Genomic DNA, 21,119 nt, shown 5'->3' with positions numbered 1-21,119 from the left:
ATCTCTTTGGGCACACAGGGCATGAAAATTTTTTTTTTTTTTTTTTTTTTTTTTTTTTTTTTTAAAGATTTTATTTATTTATTTGACAGAGAGAAATCACAAGTAGGCAGAGAGGCAGGCAGAGAGAGAGGAGGAAGCAGGCTCCCTGCTGAGCAGAAAGCCCGACGCGGGGCTCGAACCCAGGACCTGGGATCATGACCTGAGCCGAAGGCAGCGGCTTAACCCACTGAGCCACCCAGGCGCCCCAACAGGGCATGAAAATTTAAATAGTATACAGCACATGACTAAGTACTTCATGGGTGGTCCTGACGGTAGGCTTTGGGAATGAGAGAAAGATGGGTGGGAGCTGAAATGATGAGGAGAGCCGTCATAAAGATACTGGCCTTGAAGGAGGGTTAGAGGTGGATGGAGGACTAGGACTCCCAGTTATGGCCTATTAACACCTCCATTGTTCCAATTCTACATAACACACTTAGTGAACTTGAACTAGCAGACACACATCTTCACTTCAATTCTTTTTTTTTTTTTTGACAGAGAGATCACAAGCAGGCAGAGAGGCAGGCAGAGAGGGGGGGGGGAAGCAGGTTCCCTGCTGAGCAGAGAGCCCGATGCGGGGCTGGATCCCAGGACCCTGGGATCACAACCTGAGCCGAAGGCAGAGGCTTAACCCACTGAGCCACCCAGGCGCCCCACACATCTTCATTGCAGTGTTGGGAACTAAAGCCCTAAAGAATAGGGCTCGTGTTTGTTGATGGTGGGTAACTGTGGCTTGTACCTCACCCCTCACCCCTGCACTCCTCCCTACCCCCCTCCCCAGGAATCTGATCACCTTCAGTTACTTCTGCTATGTGTTCACTAATTTTTTTAGCAGAAATTGCTAAATATAATTTTTTAAACTTGCACATGGAGAATGATATGTAAGTTAACCATTTATGTATTTTTATTATTATTATTATTATGAATGATAACTAGAGAAGCACACAATCATTTCTGATAAAAGGGAAGTTAATTATGTGCTAAAGGGTTATGTGGTAACTGTCTCCCTACCTCTAACTTTTAGGTGAATCTGCTGAATCAGGGAGCAGCCACCCAGTGGGCTGGTTGGAGTGACAGGTGTGAGGCCACAAAAAGAAATCTTTGACCTCCCCTCCAAGCCCTATTCTTCATATGAAAGCATAGGAAGCCTCCGGAAGACCTGCAAGATCTGAGTCTTGAACCTTCTCTTGTGTGTTTCTAATAAGGAACTGAGAGAATTTCAGAGTTTCTGGGATTCTTATTTATGGCCCAATGACAGTAGGATAGTATTATATAGAAAATATTAATAGACAGTGATTGACCTCCAGGACTAAGCTTGCATGATTTCTCTTAACTCAAGGCCAGCAGATAAAAACTTCTATGAACACTGGAACAAAACAAAAAGAAAGAAAACCTGCCCCTTCACTCCTATTCTACTTCCTTTCCTCAGGTTACTCTCTGCCAATGATGGTCTGCAACTCTACCGCCTTTCTATACACACACACACACACACACACACACACACAATCTGTTTTCCAAACCATTTGATCATTCACAGAAGAGCATCATTCGGGAGGAACAGTGGCAGATTCAGACTCTGCCCTAATGGCACTTATCCTCCAGTATACACCAGTATATTTCCATCTCTCCTAAGACCCATCTCTATGAATGCTTCCTCAGCCCTAACCCAGAACAAATCATATCCTTCTTTATGGTCCCAAAGCAAGAATTTTTTTTTTTATTATGTGATTGTGACATAAGAAGAAATATATGTATTTGATCTTTGTCTCTGGTTCCTGGCACAGAGCTTCTAAAACCCTTGAAATTTCCTGAGTGGTAGGGGTGAGAGGGATATCTTTTGTTTTTGTTTTTTGGGGTTTGTTTTTGTGTGGTTTTTTGTTTGTTTGTTTTTAAACATGTATTTTATTTTTTAAATTGTTGTTATTTTTTATTATGTTAGTCACCATACAGTACATCATTAGTTTTTTTTAAGAGTTTTATTTATTTATTTGACAGACAGAGATCACAAGTAGGCAGAGAGGTAGGCAGAGAGAGAGGGGGAAGCAGGCTCCCCGCTGAGCAGAGAGCCCAATGCAGGGCTCAATCCCAGGACCCTGAGATCATGACCTGAGCCGAAGGCAGAGGCTTTAACCCACTGAGCCACCCAGGTGCCCCACATCATTAGTTTTTGATGCAGTGTTCCAAGATTCATTGTTTACGTGTAACACCCAGTGCTCCATGCAGTCTGTGCCCTCCTTAATACCCATCACCAGGCTCATCCATTCCCCTACCCCTTTCCCTAATACCCTCAGTTTGTTTCTTGGAGTTCACAGTCTCTCATGGTTCATCTCCCCCTCCAATTCCCCCCACCTTCATTTTCCCCTTCTTTCTCTTAATGTCCTCCACGCTATTCCTTATGCTCCACAAGTAAGTGAAACCATATGATATGACTTTCTCTCCTTGACTTACTTCACTCAGCATAATCTCCTCCAGACCCATCCATGTTGATGCAAAAGTTGGGTATTCATTCATCCTTTCTGATGTCTGAGTAATATTCCATTGTACATACGGACCACATCTTTATCCATTCGTCTTTAGTTATTCATAATGCGCTCCTTTCAACCACATCCCAGTCAGGGACTCCTGGAACTTGGAGTCACAGGAACCAGTCATGTGAATAGCGGATTGGAACTTTAAGCCTCACCTCCTGACCTCCAGGGAGGAGTGAGGAGGGGTGGGGGCTGGAAATGAACTTAACCAGTGACAGCTAAAGATTTAACCAATCATGCCCACCCAACAAAGCTTCTATAAGGACCTTAAGCCAGAAAGTTCAGAGAGCTTCTGGGTGGTGAATAAGAATGCATCCACATGCTGGGAGGGGCTGTGTACCCCCAACCCCACAGAAACTCCTGTGCTCAGGACGCTTCCAGACCTTGTCCTGTGCATTTCTTAATGTGGCTGTCCGTTTGTGTCATTGATAAAAATCCTTTTTAATACGTTGGCAATAGTAGGTAAATTCTTTACTTGTGTCCTTTGAGCTGTTCCAGCAAATAATCAAACCCCAAGACCGGCCCTTGGATGGTCAGTCCGAAGTACCAGGAGCCTGGGTTGGAGATCAGTGGCTGAAGTGGGGTCAAGTCCTGTAGGACCGAGTTTTTAACCTATGGAATCTACACTAATTCTGGGCAGTTAGTGTCAGAAGTATTGTAAGTACAGAGACTGGTTTTTTTTTTGTTTGTTTCATTGTAAAGATTATTTATTTTTTAGAGAGAGAGGATATGTGTGGGGAGGGGCAGAGGGAGAGAACCCCACAGCAGACCCACCACAGAGCCTGAGCCTGAACCGGGGCTCCATACCAGGTTCCCCGAGATCATGACCCGAGCAAAACCAAGAGCCAGACTGAGCCACTTTAGGGCCCCGAGACTATTTTTCTTTTTTCTTTTTTTAAGATTTTATTTATTTATTTGTCAGACAGAGAGAGAGTGGGAAGCAGTGGGAGTGGTAGGCAGAGGGAGAAGCAAACTCTTGGCTGAGCAGAGAGCCTGACATGGGGCTCGATCCCAGGACCTGGGATCATGACCTGAACCGAAGGCAGACACTTAACTGACGCAGACTCCCAGGTGCCCCAACTTCTTTTCTTTTGAGGATCTGACATGCCCTATGTTATAACACGGCTCTTCTGTGTATCTTTTCCCGCTGTTAGAGCTCACATTTCCTAGTGTATCCCCAGCTTCTTTACAAACGAAAATGCTCATTGTAGTTGAATTGAATTCATTTTATTTTTCACTCAAAAAACATTTTTCAATCCTTTAGTGAAGTGCCAGCACTGAGCTAGATCGTGGGACCAAGAATATGTACGGGAGGGAAGACAAAGCTGGCGTAGAGCAACTTGGGGAAAGGCGGGAGAGTGCGGCCAGGGCTTTGAATGGTTGGCACCTGGTGGTAAGTGAGGGGACGACGGGAAACAAGTCCACACGGGCAAGCAGGGGGTCTGGTCATGAAGAACGGAGTTGTCTAGATGAGAGAAATGAGATACATAGATGTTACTTGATCAGCCCAATAACGAAGGGATCAGAACACATCTCTGACTGTCCCCCTCCATCCACGAGAAATGAGACACATAGATGTTACTTGATCAGCCCAATAACGAAGGGATCAGAACACATCTCTGACTGTCCCCCTCCATCCACTCTCACACACGCTCAGACGGCGTCACTATGCCGCCAAGCCAGTCTGGGGCCATTGGCAGCAAAAGATGAAGATGGCGCTGGGGAACGTCTATGACAATGGTGTCTGTGTGCTGGGGCCACATCATGCCTCTCTTTGTATTTACCACCACAGTCTGAACAGAGGCAGCAGTAACGGGAGGCAAACAACCAAGAAAATTCTGTTACCCGTCCTGACACCCTTTTGGTCCTTTGCCTTGAGCTTTGAAGAACTGATATTTTCAGTGACACCAGGCTTAAAATAACCTGTGTTGAGCAGGTAACTCATTAAAAAAACGCGTATGCAATGAACACATGAAATAGTAGTCAACCTCTCCAGTAATTGGACATTTTTTAATAAGAAAAAAAAAAACAACTTCTAACGACACCTGGGTGGCTCCGTTGGTTAAGGGTCTGCCTTCAGCTCAGGTCATGATCCCAGAGTCCTGGGAATGAGCCCCACATCGGGCTCCCTGCTCAGTGGGGCATCTGCTTCTCCCTCTGCCTGCTGATCCCTCTGCTTGTGCACTCTCTCTCTTTCTTTCTGACAAATAAAGAAATAAAATCTTTTTTAAAAAGCCCAAAACTCCTATATCCAACAATAAGGGACTAGGTACATATACTATGGAACAAATGCAGGGATAAGAAAATACTGATGTAGCGTAGCATTCTTAATACAATGCTAAGTGGGAATTTTTGGCTGCAAAACAGTATTTATAGTGGAAAAGCATTTTTAAAAAAACCCATGCACGTGTATGTGGCATGTTGGGCAAGCCCGGCCCCTAAGATGTATTATCAGAAAGCATCTATAGTTTGGGCCTTTTAATGCCCCTGGATAAAAACATGAGTAGTCCGATGACTTTTCTGCTCAGTGTTAGGTAACAAAAATCCTTTGGCCACTTGACACAAAACACAGTCCCAATTCACTATATAGTGATGGGGCTGTCTGGTCCCTGATTAAGTCTGATGTCACTCAGAGAAGCAGCCATTCCCCTGCACACCCATGGCGGGAAGCCAGTAACAGTGACGAGGGGTTTGATCCTTCCTTCTCCCCGCCCCCCCTACCAAAGCCTTTACCTCTCCATGCCCTTAGTGGATGAAGTGGAGTGTGGATGGGCAGAGAGGTACAAGTTTGAGTGGGGGGGATATAGGGGGGACGAATGCTGAATGCTTTTGCTTGATCTTGGGAATAGGTGGGATGGCTTCCACACTCTCTGGGTTGGACAGATGTTTGCATTTCTTGCCTCAGGGGGTTTGGGAGAGGTTAGGCTCTGTTCTCCTGCAGCTTCCTTGATGAAAGGGTGTGCTGTCCCCTGCTCTCTGCCAACCCTTTATGTCCCTAGGAGCAGTGATTCACCCACAGCCTCTTTCCACTAAGGTCTTTTCCCTCTCGAGCTAACTCTCATGGATATGAGCTAAGAGAACCCCATGTCTTGTCCATGGGACACGCACCGAGCACTTCTGCCTAAGAGACCCCGGAAGTGAGGACTGATTTCCTGCTGAGCAACCTCCCTTCACTCCGAGCTGGCTGGCACCAGCTTCTTGAACTTACTCTTCTTGCACAAGAGTCAAACACTAGGCAGCCCTTCCCCCAGACTGAGAGCGACCTAGACGGAGGTCTTCTGGTAGTGCTGTTGAGGCTTCTCTCTCTAAACTCCTCCATCTGCCTCCACTCCTCTGACCCAGTGTGGGTAACGGGACTTGTAACCTTAACAAGAGGTCTTTGGGGTTTTTTTAAGTAAGAACACTTAACATGAGCTCTACCCTCTTAACAGAGTTTTCAGTGCATAATAAAGTGTTTTTTATCTGTTGGCACAATGTTACTCAGCAGATCTCTAGAACTTACTTACTCATTTAGGCAGAACTGGAATTTTATATGTGTGGATTAGCAACTCCCCATATCCCCCTCCCCCCAATCCCTTACTACCACCATTCTTTTCTTTGCTTTTTTGAGTTTAACTACATTAGAAACCTCATATAAGTGGAATCATTGAGTATCTGTCTTTCTGTGTGTGGCTCATCTCACTCAGCATAGTGCCCTCAAGGTTCATCCATTTTGTCACATTTGCAGACCTTCCTTCTTTTTAGAGGCTGAGTAATATTCCATTTTATGTTTATATGTTTATACCACATTTTAAAAAATCCACCCGTTGATGGACCTTCAGATTCTTTCTACATCTTGGCCGTTGTGGATGATATTGCTATGAGCACGGGAGGTACAGATATCTCTTGACCTAGTGTTTTCATTTCCTTCTGGTATATTCCCAGGAGTAGAATTCCTAGATCATATGGTAGTTCTGTTTTAGTTTTTGAGGAACCTCCATACTGTTTTCCATAGTGGCTGCACCATTTTGCGTTTCCATCAACAGGGTACTAAAGGATTCCAATTTCTTCAGCCCTGCCTTTGTTTTTTGTTTTGTTTTGTTTTGTTTTGTTTCATCGTAGCCATTCTGACAGATATGAGGTAATAGCTCACTGTGGTTTTGATTTGCATTTTCCTGATATTATTGACTTTGAGAATCTTTTCATGTATCTCTTGGCCATTTGTATGCTTTCTTTGGAAAAATGTCTATTCAATTCCCTAGCCCATTTTTTAAGAGAAGATTTAATTATTTATTTGAGAAAGAAAGAGAGAAAGCCTGTGAAGGAGTGAGAGGAGGGGGAGAGGGCCTGTCCACTGAGCACAGAGCCAGACACAGGGCTCGATCCCATGACCCATGAGATCACGACCTGTGCTAAAGCTAAGAGCCCAATGCTCAACTGAGCCACCAAGTGTCCCCCTCCCCCATTTTAAAATCAAATTATTAAATTTTTTCTATTGAATTATAAGTTACTTACAGATTTTGGACAAAATTTTTAAAGATTTTATTTATTTATTTGTCTGAGAGAAAGCACAAGCAGGGGTAGCAGCAGGCAGAGGGAGAAGCAGGCTCCCCGCTGAGCAAGGAGCCTGAAGCAGGGCTCTATTCCAGGACACTGGGGTCATGACCTGAGCTCCAGATACTTAACCGAGTGAGACACCCAGGTGACTCAGCATATTTTGGAAATTAACCCTTTAACAGAGATGCACTTTGAATGTATTTTCTCTCATCCCATGGGTTGCCTTGTCAGTCTATTGATTGTTTCCTTTGCTGTGCAGGAGATTTTTAGTTTGATATGGTCTCCCTTGTCTATTTTTGCCTGTGCTTTTGGATTATATCCATGAAATCACACCACACTCTTTAATCTCAAAATATATTGCAAAGCTACAGTAGTTAAAACAGTATGGTACTGGCATAAAGATCAATATATAGGCCAATGGGACAGGAAAAAGAGCCCAGAAATAAATTTATGCATATATGTCAGCTGATTTTTGATGAGGGTGCCAAGAATACACAATAGAGAAAGGGTAGTCTCTTCAACAAATGGTATGGGGAAAGCTGGACTGCCAACATACAGAAGAATGAAACTGGACCCCTATCTTTCATCATACATAAAAATCAACTCAAAATGGGTTAAAGATTTACACATACGACTGAAAACTATAAAACCAGAAGAAAACATATAGCAAAGAACTTTGGCTTTTTTTGTTTTATTTTATTTTTTAAAGATTTATTTATTTCAGAGATTGCATGAGCAGGGGTAGGGCTAGAGGGAGAGGGAGAGAGAGAATCTCAAGCAGACTCCCCATTGAGCATGGAGCCCAACACAGGGCTCGATCTCACAAACCTGAGATCACGGCCTGAGCCAAAATCAAGAATCGGACACTCAACCGCCTGAGCCACCCAGGTGCCCCTTTATTTGTTTTAATAAATCCTATAAGTAGGTTCTCCTGACTGGTCTCCTCACAATCTGTCTGGATGTGTGGAGGCTCTTGCTTTCATGCCGCAGCTAAACCTGAGACAGGCTGACCCTCAGTGGAACATTGTCCTTGCTTTAAAATGCTGGGTGGATGCAGGCACACATAGCAGTGCCTCTGATTGTGGGGATTACAAGTGGTTTTTATTTACTTTGAACTTTCCCGAGTCTTCTGTATTGAGTGTAACTTTACTTTAATAATTAGAAAAAAGAAAGAACTGGAAAATCGTATGATGGCACATATAATGGCACTTTATTGACATTTAGGATTTCCTGTCCTGACACTGAGGAATTCCCTTGTGAGCAGGTGCCTGCTCGTTGACTGTGGTGGGCTGTCCCAGTTATGCTCTTGCAAGTGACAAGATACACTGGTTTACCTCGGAGGATGGGTGGCACTTGACTGTGAGTCAAGTAAGGAAACACAGGAACAGCCTCACCCTGCACAGTCTTTGGAAACGGGGACATTGGTCCAAACAGAGCAGCATCCTGGGGCCAGTCCCCGGGGCTGGTGATCGGCCAGACAGGGGCTCAGCCTCACTGCCCTGCTTCTCCTGGTTCATTTCCATTGCCACAGCTGAGTTTCTTTTTGCCACTTTCTCTCTGCCCCGTGGCTTCAGCCCGTTTGTGACTCTCTGGCCTCGTGGCTTCTACGTTCGGTATCGCGTAATACCTTCCCACAGTGCAACTCTCAGACCCAGTGTGACTTCAGTTTGTCTTACTTGTCATCGTGATTTCAAGACATGTAGGAGGAAGCACATGACTGAGTTATTAATCACTGTCGCAAATAAAACACATCAGCTGGGCAGCATTCCTTCTCTTGTTTAGCTTTTAGGTCAAGCGAATTCCTGGTTTGGTTGATGAGGACCAGGAATGTGAAAAATTTTGGATCATATAACCCAAAACACAACTACTCATGACCCCTCTTCTGTGGGTGGGACAGGCTCCCAGTGCTTCCTGGACTGCTTGTAAGCGGGGCTCCTGGCTCTCAGACAGACAGACTGCCGTACTTAATACATTACTGGTGAGTCCTGTTTTGGGTATTAGCAATGAGAGTGGAGGTGCCGGAATGATTTAAAGGAAAACAATACAAAACAAAATGATGAGGGAATCAGACACCCATTTTTCTTTTTCTATGCCAGACATTATTGTATCCTACCCAAAACCAAACATTTTTGCTCAAAACGCCTAAGTGATTCAAGCTAAATAGTTGATGACTTTTAAAATCCAAGGTCATTGTTAGTCAGGAATAGTCCACACCTATGTAATATCTTTTATACCAACATTAGGTTTCCATAAATAAGTTACATAATTTGGGATAGACCCATGCATTTGTATGGCTAGCATTATTTCCTTTTGCCCCAGGTACGGATTTTGTTACAGAAGCATTCTGGGAGTACTTCTCTGGGGGATATTTGGATAAATAAATGTAACTACATCTAAAGACAAAACATAGTAAGCTCTTCTGGATGAGATGATACAATATGAAAAATTATGTATGTTTGAAATAACTGATGAGCAGAGTCCTAATTTTAATGATAACATTTAGCTCAAGGATTCAGGAGGAAGTGTTCAAAGTGAAGCCTTTTGTAATGTGCTTCTGCAGTAATTTCTGAGGATGTGGAGTATTGATCAATCAGGTTAATAGATGGAGAAAAACAGTTTAAACCCAGCCCATTGTGAGACATGTCTGTTAAAGTGAACTTGGGAAAAGCAGCAACCATTTGGATAAGGATTACTTCAGAGGTTAACTCTTTTTGGAAACGTATTACAAACTGTGATCCAGACCAATGAATCTTAACATATGTCCACACCAGACTTTCTTTGACCCTGTCAGTGAATCCTGCAGTGGTTAATGATTTGTGACATGGACTCTCTGATCCTCCGCGATCCCTGATGGGGGCACAGGAGCACGACTTTCATGGTGGTGGCATTTAGGAGATCTCGGGCATTTTCTCGCATTCTATGTCTTGAAGCAAAGACTGAGTAGCTGTTGTAGCCCTGGCTTACACATTTGGGTGTGTGCGTAGGGGTAGGGAGAGAGAGCATGCCATATTTCAGCATTAAGTTTCTTAAAGTTAAAGCTACCTCTAGAACGTTGGGTGTGAGTTGGTTTTCTAACATCGCTAAATTAGCATGGTACAGAGCGAATTAAATTGAATATGATAAATGTGGGTATTAATTACAGTCAAGGCAATGTAGTCTTATGACCTTTCTGCCCAGATCTGGAATAAAATTTTATGGGCATCACTTTCTTTCAACCTTGTGGAATTGCCTAGGCTTCTCTGAGACTGTTCCTCTTTCAGTATTTTTTTCCTTGACAGGACATGTTCTAAGAATTGGCATTAAATTGTCTGAATATGAGAGAAAAGTAACATGCTCTGCATCCTTATTCATGAAAACGAAGGAGAGATGCACTAGATATTGGCAAGTACAGTTCTGTCTTGTTACCTGGTTATATAACTAGCCGTATAGAGGGCGTGGCCAGAATTTAGGATGTTAGTCGTCTTTGGAAAAAAGCCATGAATAATAGGATATGTAAGCAAATCCAAGATGTTGAGATCATGGACTTTACCTATGGATGAGAACTGATTGGCTCTAACCTGCCTTGCAGGTGTGCTAATACCAGCCTCCCACGAGGGATTTCTGTCCACTCTTGCCGCTTCGAGCAGCTCCCCTACACTGCAGAATCCTAACGTGGAACTTGCATTAACCCTTGCCTTACAAGTTCCTGTGGAAACATGTCTGAGCATCTGTATAAAGAAGAATGAGTGGCGGGTGGGGGGTGGGGAAGCTTGGGTGGCTCCTTCGGTTAAGTGTCCAACTCTTGATCTCGGCTCAGGTCTTGATCTCATGATTGTGAGTTCCAGCCCCATGTTGGACGCCATGCTGGGTGCAGAGCCTACTTTAAAAAAATAGGTAAATAAGTGGGAAGCAGAGGCTAAAAACTCTAGTTTTCAAATACTTAGTCATCGCTCGATGTATGTTCAGAAAGTCTAGCACTCTGGTAAAGGAGCTGACACTCCAATGGTGAGCCCACTGGCATGGAAAAAAGGGCCGAGACAGGGCAAGTGTTGAATAATTCAGGCTTCAGAAAATAATCTGTGCTCACTCTAGAAATAACACACGTAACATGCTGCTGAGTAGTCGGGTCTGAAGCTAGGCAAAAGCCTTGCTCTCATCCTCATCACAGGATAACCATAGGCAGGTCTTTCTTGCATTGTGTGATTTCAAATTTTTTTGAAGTTTGCTGGGCACTGGTGGAAGCAGCCAGCACATGGCGTCAGACAGCAGATGCTGACCCTTTAATCCCAGACCCATGTCCCGCCTCCAGGACGATGTGCCATGTGCATGGTTCCCCTAACGTTCAGCAGCCTTGCGAAGGTGCCAGATATAACTCCAGATGTTATCTGAGAAGATGGGATTATAACCCCATCTTCCATGAGAGTATTGTCAGTTGGGATCTGGAATTGTAAATTCTCTACTAGCTGATTTGAATCACGGGCTGGATCCCGAGGGAAGAAGCAGGAAGAAAGGGCAGAGGGAGTGCAAGGATGAAGGACCCATGAGAATCGTGTGAAAGGTGGCACTTTGCAGCCATACAGCTGGAATCTGTAAGATCTCAGACAGACCTAAATATGGATTTGCTTAACCATGCCCTTGAGATATTAGGCTGTACCCCCAGGCTTAGAATCATCACAAGTGGGACAGTACCCTTGGGAGCTTCTCATTAAAACCACTTATTTTATCTTATTTTTAAAGATTTTATTTATTTATTTGACAGAGATAACTCAGAAGTAGGCAAAGAGAGAGGGGGAAGCAGGCTCCCTGCTGAGCAGAGAGCCCGATGTGTGCTCGATCCCAGCACCCTGGGATCATGACTGAGCCAAAGGCAGAGGCTTAAGCCACTGAGCCACCCAGGTGCCCCAAGCCCCTTGTTTTATAGCTGAACGAATGCAGGTCCAGAGAGAAGAGTTGCCCAGATTCATATTCATTTGTTCACCGAGGGCTTACAGAGTCCCCACTCTGTGTCAGATAGACATCATTCCGGAAAACAGGACAAGCAAGGTCCTTGCTTATACGGACTTTATTTTAGTGGGACAAGGGGGAAGTGATTGACGAAAAAAGCAAATAAATGCAAGTATTTTCATCAGAAGATTAATGAGATTAAGAAAAGTAGACTAAGTAATTTGATATCAAATGTGCTTGGAGGAAGGGATTATTTCTGGTGAAGGTCACAGAAGGCTTCTCTCTTCGAATGTGACTTTTTAGCTAAGGCCTAAATGATATCCAGGAATGGCCATGTGATAAAATAGGGAAGGACATTGCGGCTGGGGGGGACAGCAAGCGCAGAGCACATCAGGAACCAGACCGGCTTTCAAAAGGAGCAGAAAGAAGGCCTCTCGGTGTTTTAATGTCCTCGTTGGTAGAATGGAATAATATTATTTACCTTGTGGCGTTCTTGCAAAGAGTAAATGAATGAAGACATATAATTTGCCTATCCTAGAGTAAGCAGTTGTGTAAATGTTAGCTATGACTCTTGCTTTCTCATATTATTTTTTGGGAAAAAAATCACTTTTTGCAAACACGAGTTTAATTTGTGTGCAGGATCCCATCTCTCACGTATGTCAAATATGGATTGAGTTGCTTCACAATGATGGCATAAGTTTGTAGAGCTCTTTCATTACCCCACAAGTTAAGCAAATAGATATTGATCAACCACGAGTCAGGGACCACGCTAGGCCCTGGGGATACCAAGACAAATGAGACATAGTCCCCAGTCCCTGGTGGGCAGCCCGATGGGTACATGACAAGTAATTCATTCAGTATCATTTGGAAAATCTAAGATGACGATGGGTGCCTTCCCAGGTGGTGTGGTTAAAGGTATGAATGGATTAAAAAGAGATTAAGATTAATTTAGGAAGACAGGGATGGCTGACTACATGAGGGACTGACCCTCAAACTCTTAAGTCTGACTTCAGAGTGGCAGCCAGCCTTCCTACAGCATCTTCTTTCAGGTGACTAATCGATAAGAGATCACTCACTGTGCTCCGACCCAGCAATGGGAATTACACCTCTTAGCGTTACCTAGATTACTTAATTTTTCCTTCTGTTGTGACTTCGTGTCATATGACAATAAACATCCAGGAAGGTTATCATGGCCCGTCTAAGAAATACAGAAAAGGCTGTCATTGAGTCTCGATTGGGCAATCTCAGTCACCGCCATTCAAGGAATTCAAATGGGCCTTATTATCTAGCTTGGCTTGAAAGCTGGTGCCATGACTTGACCGCCACTCTTTTAGCTCTAATGGTTTGTTGTTTTGGTTGTCATTGTTGCTTGCTTTCATTCGTCCCTTTTCTTTATGGGAGCTTCCCTTCCTCCAGACTTCCGTCTCTGGTTTTATTTTCCTGTCAGCAAAAGAACACATTTTCCAAGACACCTGCTTGCTTTTTCTAATCCCTACCCCTCCCTGAGTCTTGGCTGTGGACCAGGCAAACAGCAGGCTCTAATGTTAGAGACAAAGGCTCTCAAAAAACAATCTTTTCAGAAAAGCAGTCAGGGAAGAGGAGAGCCCAGGCCCGGGATTGTGAAGCTATGGGAGCGGCCCCTGGACAAGGGCTTTTGCTCTCTTTCCTCCGCCTCCTCCTGGCTGAGAACTCTTAATAGTTCTTCTAAAGCTTTCCTTTGCAGATGAGCGATAAGAAATCTGTTCCTGGAAGTATCACCTTCCTGGAGCAGAAACACGAAGGGGCCCACTTTCCTGAAGTGAGATTTCTGGGGGTTGCAGAGTTTGCAGAAGGTCTTGAGTTGGACAGACAAATCCAGCTTCCATGATGTCATTAACCGGACGTCCAAAGCTCTGACTCAGGATACGGTTCCTGGCTCGTGTACTCCATTCGTGCTCTTCTGTGTGTTGTGGTTGCTGGGTGATATGAAACAAAAAAGTATTTGAATTTCTATGTGGGAGGGAAACTTTCATGTTGCTTTGATCTACAATTCAGGCGACAAATCCATTTTTACAGGATTCAGTTGAACAGTTTGTTCTGGGGTTCACTGATGATGGAACCTGTAAGAGCAGGAGAGGGTGGGGGCTGAGGGAATGTTTTGGCAAGAGGTCTTTGAAGCCAATAGGAGACGGTTGATCGAGATCAGGCTGCCGAGCTGCCTGGAGAGCAGAACAAGGTAGAATAAGATGGCTCGAGTACAGGAAGGTCAGCTGTGAATGAGAAAATGATGGGTACAGAAGCCAAGGAAATAAAGAAAACGGAGAAAATTGTGAGCAGGGAGATGAAGAGGGAGAATGAGCCCTGCACAAAGAGGAATTGTCCTCAGCAAGAGGAGCTCGTAAGGGAGCAATTTGGGGAGTTATTTGAGCTCTTTGTGACAAGAAAATGGAAGGTGTAGTTCCAGTATTCTGGGTTCTGGGACTTGCTTGCTTGCAACGTCTGTCCAGCTGCTCTGTCCTCAATCCTATTTGGATCATCATTACTACCTGGTTAAACGTCAAGAGTCACGTTGAGCTTACTACTGTCAGTTGCATCGTTTCTTAATGGAGTTAGTGGTACCCAGTGAGAGGGAAAGTCAGGTGGACACCGGCTTGAGAACCAAGGCCTGGGTTCTCATCCAAGGACAAAACTCCAGCCTGCGGGCGGGCTCAAGTGGTGTCCCTGTAAATGGGGACATCGAATCCCGATGCAGCCATACTATTAGCCTGGCTAATTAGCAGCTGCTAATGAGGGTTAGCGATAATAGCTACAGAATCTTGTGGACCAGAAGCTCAACACAGCATCTGTTGTTATCACTGGTTATTATTATTTTACTTGAAGATGCGGAGGTTGACGAGGTTATAAAGCCCTCTTCAGATTTATAAGATTCCATAATGATTTAATTCTGACAGAGGAATAATGAGCCTTTTCATTTCACTATACATTTGAAACCAGAAGATATTTCAAGATAATCTCATCTGCGTTTATGTTTTTAAGTTCTGCATAACAAACCATCCCAAAGCTTAAAGCCTCCGAAGGACTTCTGTTGATTAGCTCACGGTTCTGCGGGACAGTCACTTAGGCTGCGCTTGGCTGGGGGACGCTCCCGGTCTCCCCTCGAGTCTCTGCACCCGGATGGGCGCTCCCGGGTCTGGCAGGTGGCAGCGCGCCCCGCCCAGCCGTCCGGTCTGCGCATGCTCTCACTCCCGGGGGAGGGGGCGTGGTCAGCCCGGGCGGGATCCGGATTCCTGGGGGCAGAGGTCGGAGGCGAGGCTTCCTGAGGCTCAGAGTCTGGCGGTCCCCCTTCATCACTTTCAGCTGTTCTGAGCACAAGGCCAGCCGCGGCCGAGGGGCAGGCGGAGTGACAAAATCACATCCCGAAGGAGCAACTGTTCAGGGACGCGAGGAGTCGTGGAGGCCTGGTCTGTGAGCAGTCGGCCACCTCCTCCGACCCTCTTCACAAATGAGGGAGATGAAGCCGAGAAAGAGAAATATTTGGCCGAGGTCACCCAGCTGGAACCTGACGCCCCGCCAGTGCTTGGGGTGGGGAGGGGGCTCCGCATGCTGCATGTTCGTAGGTGGGTCCCGTGGACGTAAGAGGGGGACACCAACCTGCTGGGAGTCCAGGTGGACAAAGAAAAGTGATGTGCAAAGGTCCGCAGGGCACGGGGAGGAGACGGAGAGGAGAAGAGGAGAGGTGGGATGCATTCCCCTGGGGATGGAAAACCAGTTCAGCACAGGAGGAGGAACCCCCAGGGGACACACTCCGTCCGCGGGTGCTCCAAGGGCACCCACGTCACGAGGGTCTAAGACGCCGGTGCACGAAGGAGGAGCAGTTCGGGAGCAGAGGGTGGGACTGTGGCTTAGCAAGAAAAGACCTGACTTAGTTGAGTCAAGTTAGCAGCCTGGGGGCAGGATACATGACAAGTGTAGACAACAGTCCCTCCTGATGTGTTGAGTCAAGCTGGACCTGCAAAGCCAGCAAGGTGCGCGCTTGTAATGTATCTGGACGTATGTGGTCTGTAACCCTGTGGTTCTTGGCATAAAGCCGATTGGGCGCTGGAAATGGGTGACCGAGTGTGTAACAAACCCACTGGGAGGAGGAGGAGCCGGGGGCTGCCTGTGAACGTGGTCGAATTCCACTTGCAGACGAATGTTCTCGAAGTCTCCCAGCTGAGACTCAAAATGCTGTCCTTTTAAGGGTCGCATGTCTCTAGGTTAAGGTGTTTCATTTGTTTTGCTAGTGTTGAGCTTCAATATGTTTTTTTAAGTAAGTAGATCAGTGTAAACCGTTGTGTTCTTGTTAGTACCAGGCGCTCAGTCAACCATTATAAAAGTACTGACTGTATTTTATAGGACGTAGGACACTCTGGTGTAAAAGGTTAAGGTGTTGAGTTACAGGTACCCAGAGACTTTAGACTGGTATGTCACTCATAGCTTCCCTTCCTGGTTATCCTCACTTCAAAGGCCAGAACTATTTATGTTTTACTTCCTTTAGTCATAGGTAAACCCAATGCCATTATTTTTTACTGCCTGACCCTTGAATGTTCAGGCTCTGGGCTGTACATATTCACCTGACAACCTTGGGATATTTCTGCTTTAAAAGCCACTGAATTTCTTTTTCTTTTTTTTAGTTTATTTATTTAGTTATTTAGTTATTTTTAAGTAATTTCTATACCCAACATGCGGTTTAAACTCACAACCTGAGTTCAAGAGTCTCATGTTCCACTAACTGAGCTAGCCAGGCACCCCAAAGCCTCTGAATTTCTTTAAAATCATGCCCTTTTATCTATCTGTGTGTGACTACTGTCTGCATTTCATTTCTCATTGTCTTTGAGAGACAGATTTTAGTATAAACACATCCACAGATGAAATAATTTTTATCTGCTCCAGCCCTAATCAGAATGAAAGTCAGAAATCTGGGGGTAATAGAGTAAATAAGAAAATATATCTATTTAATAAGAAATAAGTAAATAAGAAAATAAGAAAAATATATACATAAATAAGAAAAAATGAGTTTGTTTTATTAAACATGCCTCATTCCAGTGAAAGACCCTGAGGCATTGATTCATAAATTGATAAAATGTATAATTGCCAAAATACAAAATGTCATTAGTAAGCAGACGTGTGGGATGTAATCAACCCTCACTACTTATCAAAGAAATGTAGCATTTTTTGGTCTTGATCTCAGGGTCATGAGTTCAAGCCCCGTGTTGGGCTCCATGCTGCACATGGAGCTTACTTTAACAAAAAAAAAGGGGGGGGGGGAGAGATGAAAGAAAGAAAAAAATGTAGCATTTTTTTTAAAAGCAAAGGAAACAAAAATCCTTAAAAAAAAATAACTACCCACAATTTAAAACATGGTACCTTGAAAGTATTAAATTCAGAAAATAAAAATACTCAAAAGAGTAACGTCTAGTCTTCCAAAGGTGCCGGTTGCCATATTGTACATCATTTGTATGAGTAATATGCCACAGCCATTGTGAGAAGCATTTTGGTAGCATATGAGAAATCACAAAACATGTTTTTGACTCTGACACAGTAATTCTGCCCCAGTGTCCATCAGAGGTACTGTAAAAACAGAAAATGCACAGGGCTGTCCCTTACAGCGATATTTATAAGGCAAAATTGTAATGTTCTTCACCATAGGAATAGTAAATAAATTATAGAAATCATACTGTCTTGAATATTATGCAAATATTTAATGATTGTCCAAAGATGAGTAATGGTAAAGTTGTTCAATATGTAATGTTGTTTTTGTGAAGGTTGTATATGCAACATCCCTGTGAATGGCATCTTCCACGCACCTGTATGAATCAGAAATCAGGGAGTCTTCCCTGACATGCCTCTGTCCCCTACAGCCCTCCAAAGTCACGTCATCACTTGAGGGTAAACTTCACCTGCTGAATCCTTCCGACTTTTCTTCTGCTTCCGCACCACCCTCCCTGGTCTCAGCAAACACCTCTCTGTCCCGGACCCTCCAAGTCTCCTGACTTTACTTCTCTTGGAATCTTGTCTCTACCTGTAGCCTAAGATCTTTTTGATTGTTGAGGCATACTTGATATATAGCATTGTATTTGCTTCAGGTGTGCACATAATGATTCAATATTTGTATACACTGCAAACCGATCACCATAATAAGTCTAGTTACCATCTGTCACCACGCATAGCTACAAATGTTTTTTCTCATGATGAGAAGTTTTAAGATCTACTCTCTTAGGAACTTTCAAATCTGTGTTGCGGTATTATTATTTTTAAAAATATTTTTATTTATGTATTTGAGAGAGAGAGATCACAAGTAGGCAGAGAGGCAGGCAGAGAGGAAGGGAAGCAGGCTCCCTGCTGAGCAGAGAGCCTGATGTGGGGCTCGATTCCGGGACCCTGAGATCATGACCTGAGCCTAAGGCAGAGGCTTAACCCACTGAGTCACCCGGGTGCCCCTGCGTTGCGGTATTATTAACTATAGTCACGATGTGTACATTACGTGCTAGGACTTTCTAATTTTATAACTAGAAGTTTGAACTTTTTGACCCTCTTCACCCATTTCTCCCACCTTCCATCTCCCATTTCTGGCAACCATTGGTTTATTCTCTGTGCCTAGGAGCTTGATTTGTTGTTGTTTAAATTCCACATATAAGTGAGATCTGAGAGTATCTGTTTTTCTCTGACTTATTTCACTGAGGAGAAGTCCCTCAGGTTCTATTCAGTTTGTTGCAAATGGTTAGATTCCATTCTTTTTATGAGTGAGTGGTATTCCATTATGTGTGTATATGTGTGTATGATTGGATTTGTATTATACTGTACATGTACATTATACATATTTAAATTTTTTAAAGATTTTATTTATTTATTAGAGAGATGGAGAGAGACCACAAGCAGGCAGAGCAGCACGCAGAGGGAGAGGGAGAAGCAGGCTCTCCGCTGAGCAGGGAGCCCCATGTGGGGCTTGATCCCAGGACCCTGTGATCATGACCTGAGCTGAGGGCAGCCGCTTAACCGACTGAGCCACCCAGGCACCCCACATTATACATATTTAATATTGTATTTTATATACATGGAATTAAAATTGGATTTGATATTGTATTTTGTTTTTCCACACAATTACCATTCCTGAGGTGCATAAACTTTTTGCGTTAGTGTTTTCATTTTGTTTGGGTAAATACTCAGGAGTGGAATTACTTCATCATGTAGTATTTCTACTTTTAAATTTCAAGGCACCTCCATACTGTGTTCCAGACTGGGCTGCACCAGCTTGCGTTCCCGCCGTCAGTGCACAAGGGCTCCCTTTCCTCCGCATCCCCGCCAACACTTGTTAGTGCTTGTCTCTTTGGTAGCAGCCAATCTGCCTGGTGCGAGGGGATAGCTCATTGTGGTTTTGATTTGCATTTCCTGTACGATTAGTAATGTTGAGCATCTTTTCATGTGCCTGCTGGTCATATCTGTATTCTTCTTTGGAAAAATGTCTGTTCAGCTCCTCTGTCCATTTTTTTAATCAGATCGTTTGCTCTTTTGGCTACTGAACTGTAGGAGTTCTTTCTCTGTTTTGGTAATCAGCCCTGTATCAGATAGATGATTTGCAAACACTTTCTCCCCTTCAGTAGGTTGCCTTTTCATGTTGCTGATGATTTCCTTTGCTGTGCAGAAGGGTTTTAGTCCAGGATGATCTTTTGAAAATGCAAACTCGATGTGGCAGGTCACCGCCAAGTCAACAAGGTATTCTCAGTGTTGCAGGACTCAGTGCCAGACTGCTCCCCTCAAATGCTTGCAACGTGATCTAGCAGCTGCCTCCCTCTCGGCTCTCCCCGAGGTTAGTCGGGCCAGGCTGGCCTCGTTTCAGCTCCTTGCTTCTTTCCTTGGCTGCTCTATGGATGGTCCTCTTCTGTCTGGAAAGCGCGCTCTCTCTATCCCAGAACCACCCACCTGCTACCCCTCCATCTTTCAACCTTCAGGCCACGTGTCAACTTCTCAAGAAAATCTTTGCTGCTGCCCCAGGTGCTGTCCTACCACCTGTTGACTTTGTTTGCCCCCACAGGGTGTAAATTCTCTGAGGGCAAGGACTTGACTTGTTCCCTGCTCTATACCCAGAGTTCAGACATGTGTTGAGTGAATTAATCATACTCGACACTCTTGGTTACTTTACATCTATATTGTGATGGGGCCCGGATCTGTCCCACTTACAAGATGGTGAGTCTCACAGGATGGGAACCTCGTCTCCTCTGTTCATCGTTGTTTCCCTGCATGGCCCCTAGGAGGCCTTCTACAATTGTATAGTGAATAAGTTTTATCACGACCATGTGAAAAATCACCACCAAATCATTAACAGGGATTGTGTTAGGACTGTGAAAACATCACTGATTTTTTTCCTCTCTCTACAAGAAAAATTGTAATGGGAAAAAAACACCAACAATACAAAAATTCACAAACAAAAAGAAAAAATAGGATCATATATTGTATATACTGAATCAACATAATTAAAAGGCTAGAAATAGAAATGATAACTATAATTATTCTGCCTTAAGAGATCAGGTGTCCTGATTTTTCCCCCAATGTGTGCAGCATTGTACATAGCTTCAGATAGATAAAATCTGCATTTTGTTTTTCCTGCTTCGTGCTATGGGACATTCCCAGGAGGCTGCATTGCCTGCATACTATTCTTAGAAACTAATTAGTGTACAGGTAGGAGGGCTGTTTCACCAAGATATACTTCCTGAAGTAGAATTCGGACCGCAGGAGTATTCCCATAGGGCTATGGATCTCTGACTTCATTGGCTGGAAGTGGAGGAAGAAACAGTCTGTGACGGATGGATGTGAGCCCAAGCCTGGAAAGAGCACTTGAGGTCAAATGGAGTGAAGTGTGATGGTTTTCAAGCCGAGCCAATGTTTCATTGAGCCTCTAATAAAACTGAATAAATACATTTATGTTGTTTGGAGAATTCCTAAGTTAGGTGGCTTGACTGTGCTCTGAGATGAGGTGGATACGTTGACAAGTGGTAGTGGGGGGGCGGTGCTGAGTGTCAGTCTTGAACAATTGTGGGATTGTGGGGGGACTTTGAGAACATAGAATGGGGAACAAACATG

General features: G+C 44.2%; 1 protein-coding gene across 3 annotated transcripts in view; it reads left to right on the top strand.

Moving 5' to 3' along the window:
- EXPH5 (exophilin 5) overlaps nt 1–21,119 on the top strand; it is a 66,522-nt gene that overhangs the window by 16,905 nt on the left and 28,498 nt on the right. The window lies entirely within an intron of this gene.

Source organism: Lutra lutra, chromosome 10, assembly GCF_902655055.1.
Source record: "Lutra lutra chromosome 10, mLutLut1.2, whole genome shotgun sequence".
Taxonomy (NCBI): domain Eukaryota; kingdom Metazoa; phylum Chordata; class Mammalia; order Carnivora; family Mustelidae; genus Lutra; species Lutra lutra.
The sequence above is the reverse complement of the archived record's forward strand: the minus strand, read 5'-3'. Positions and strand labels throughout refer to the sequence as shown.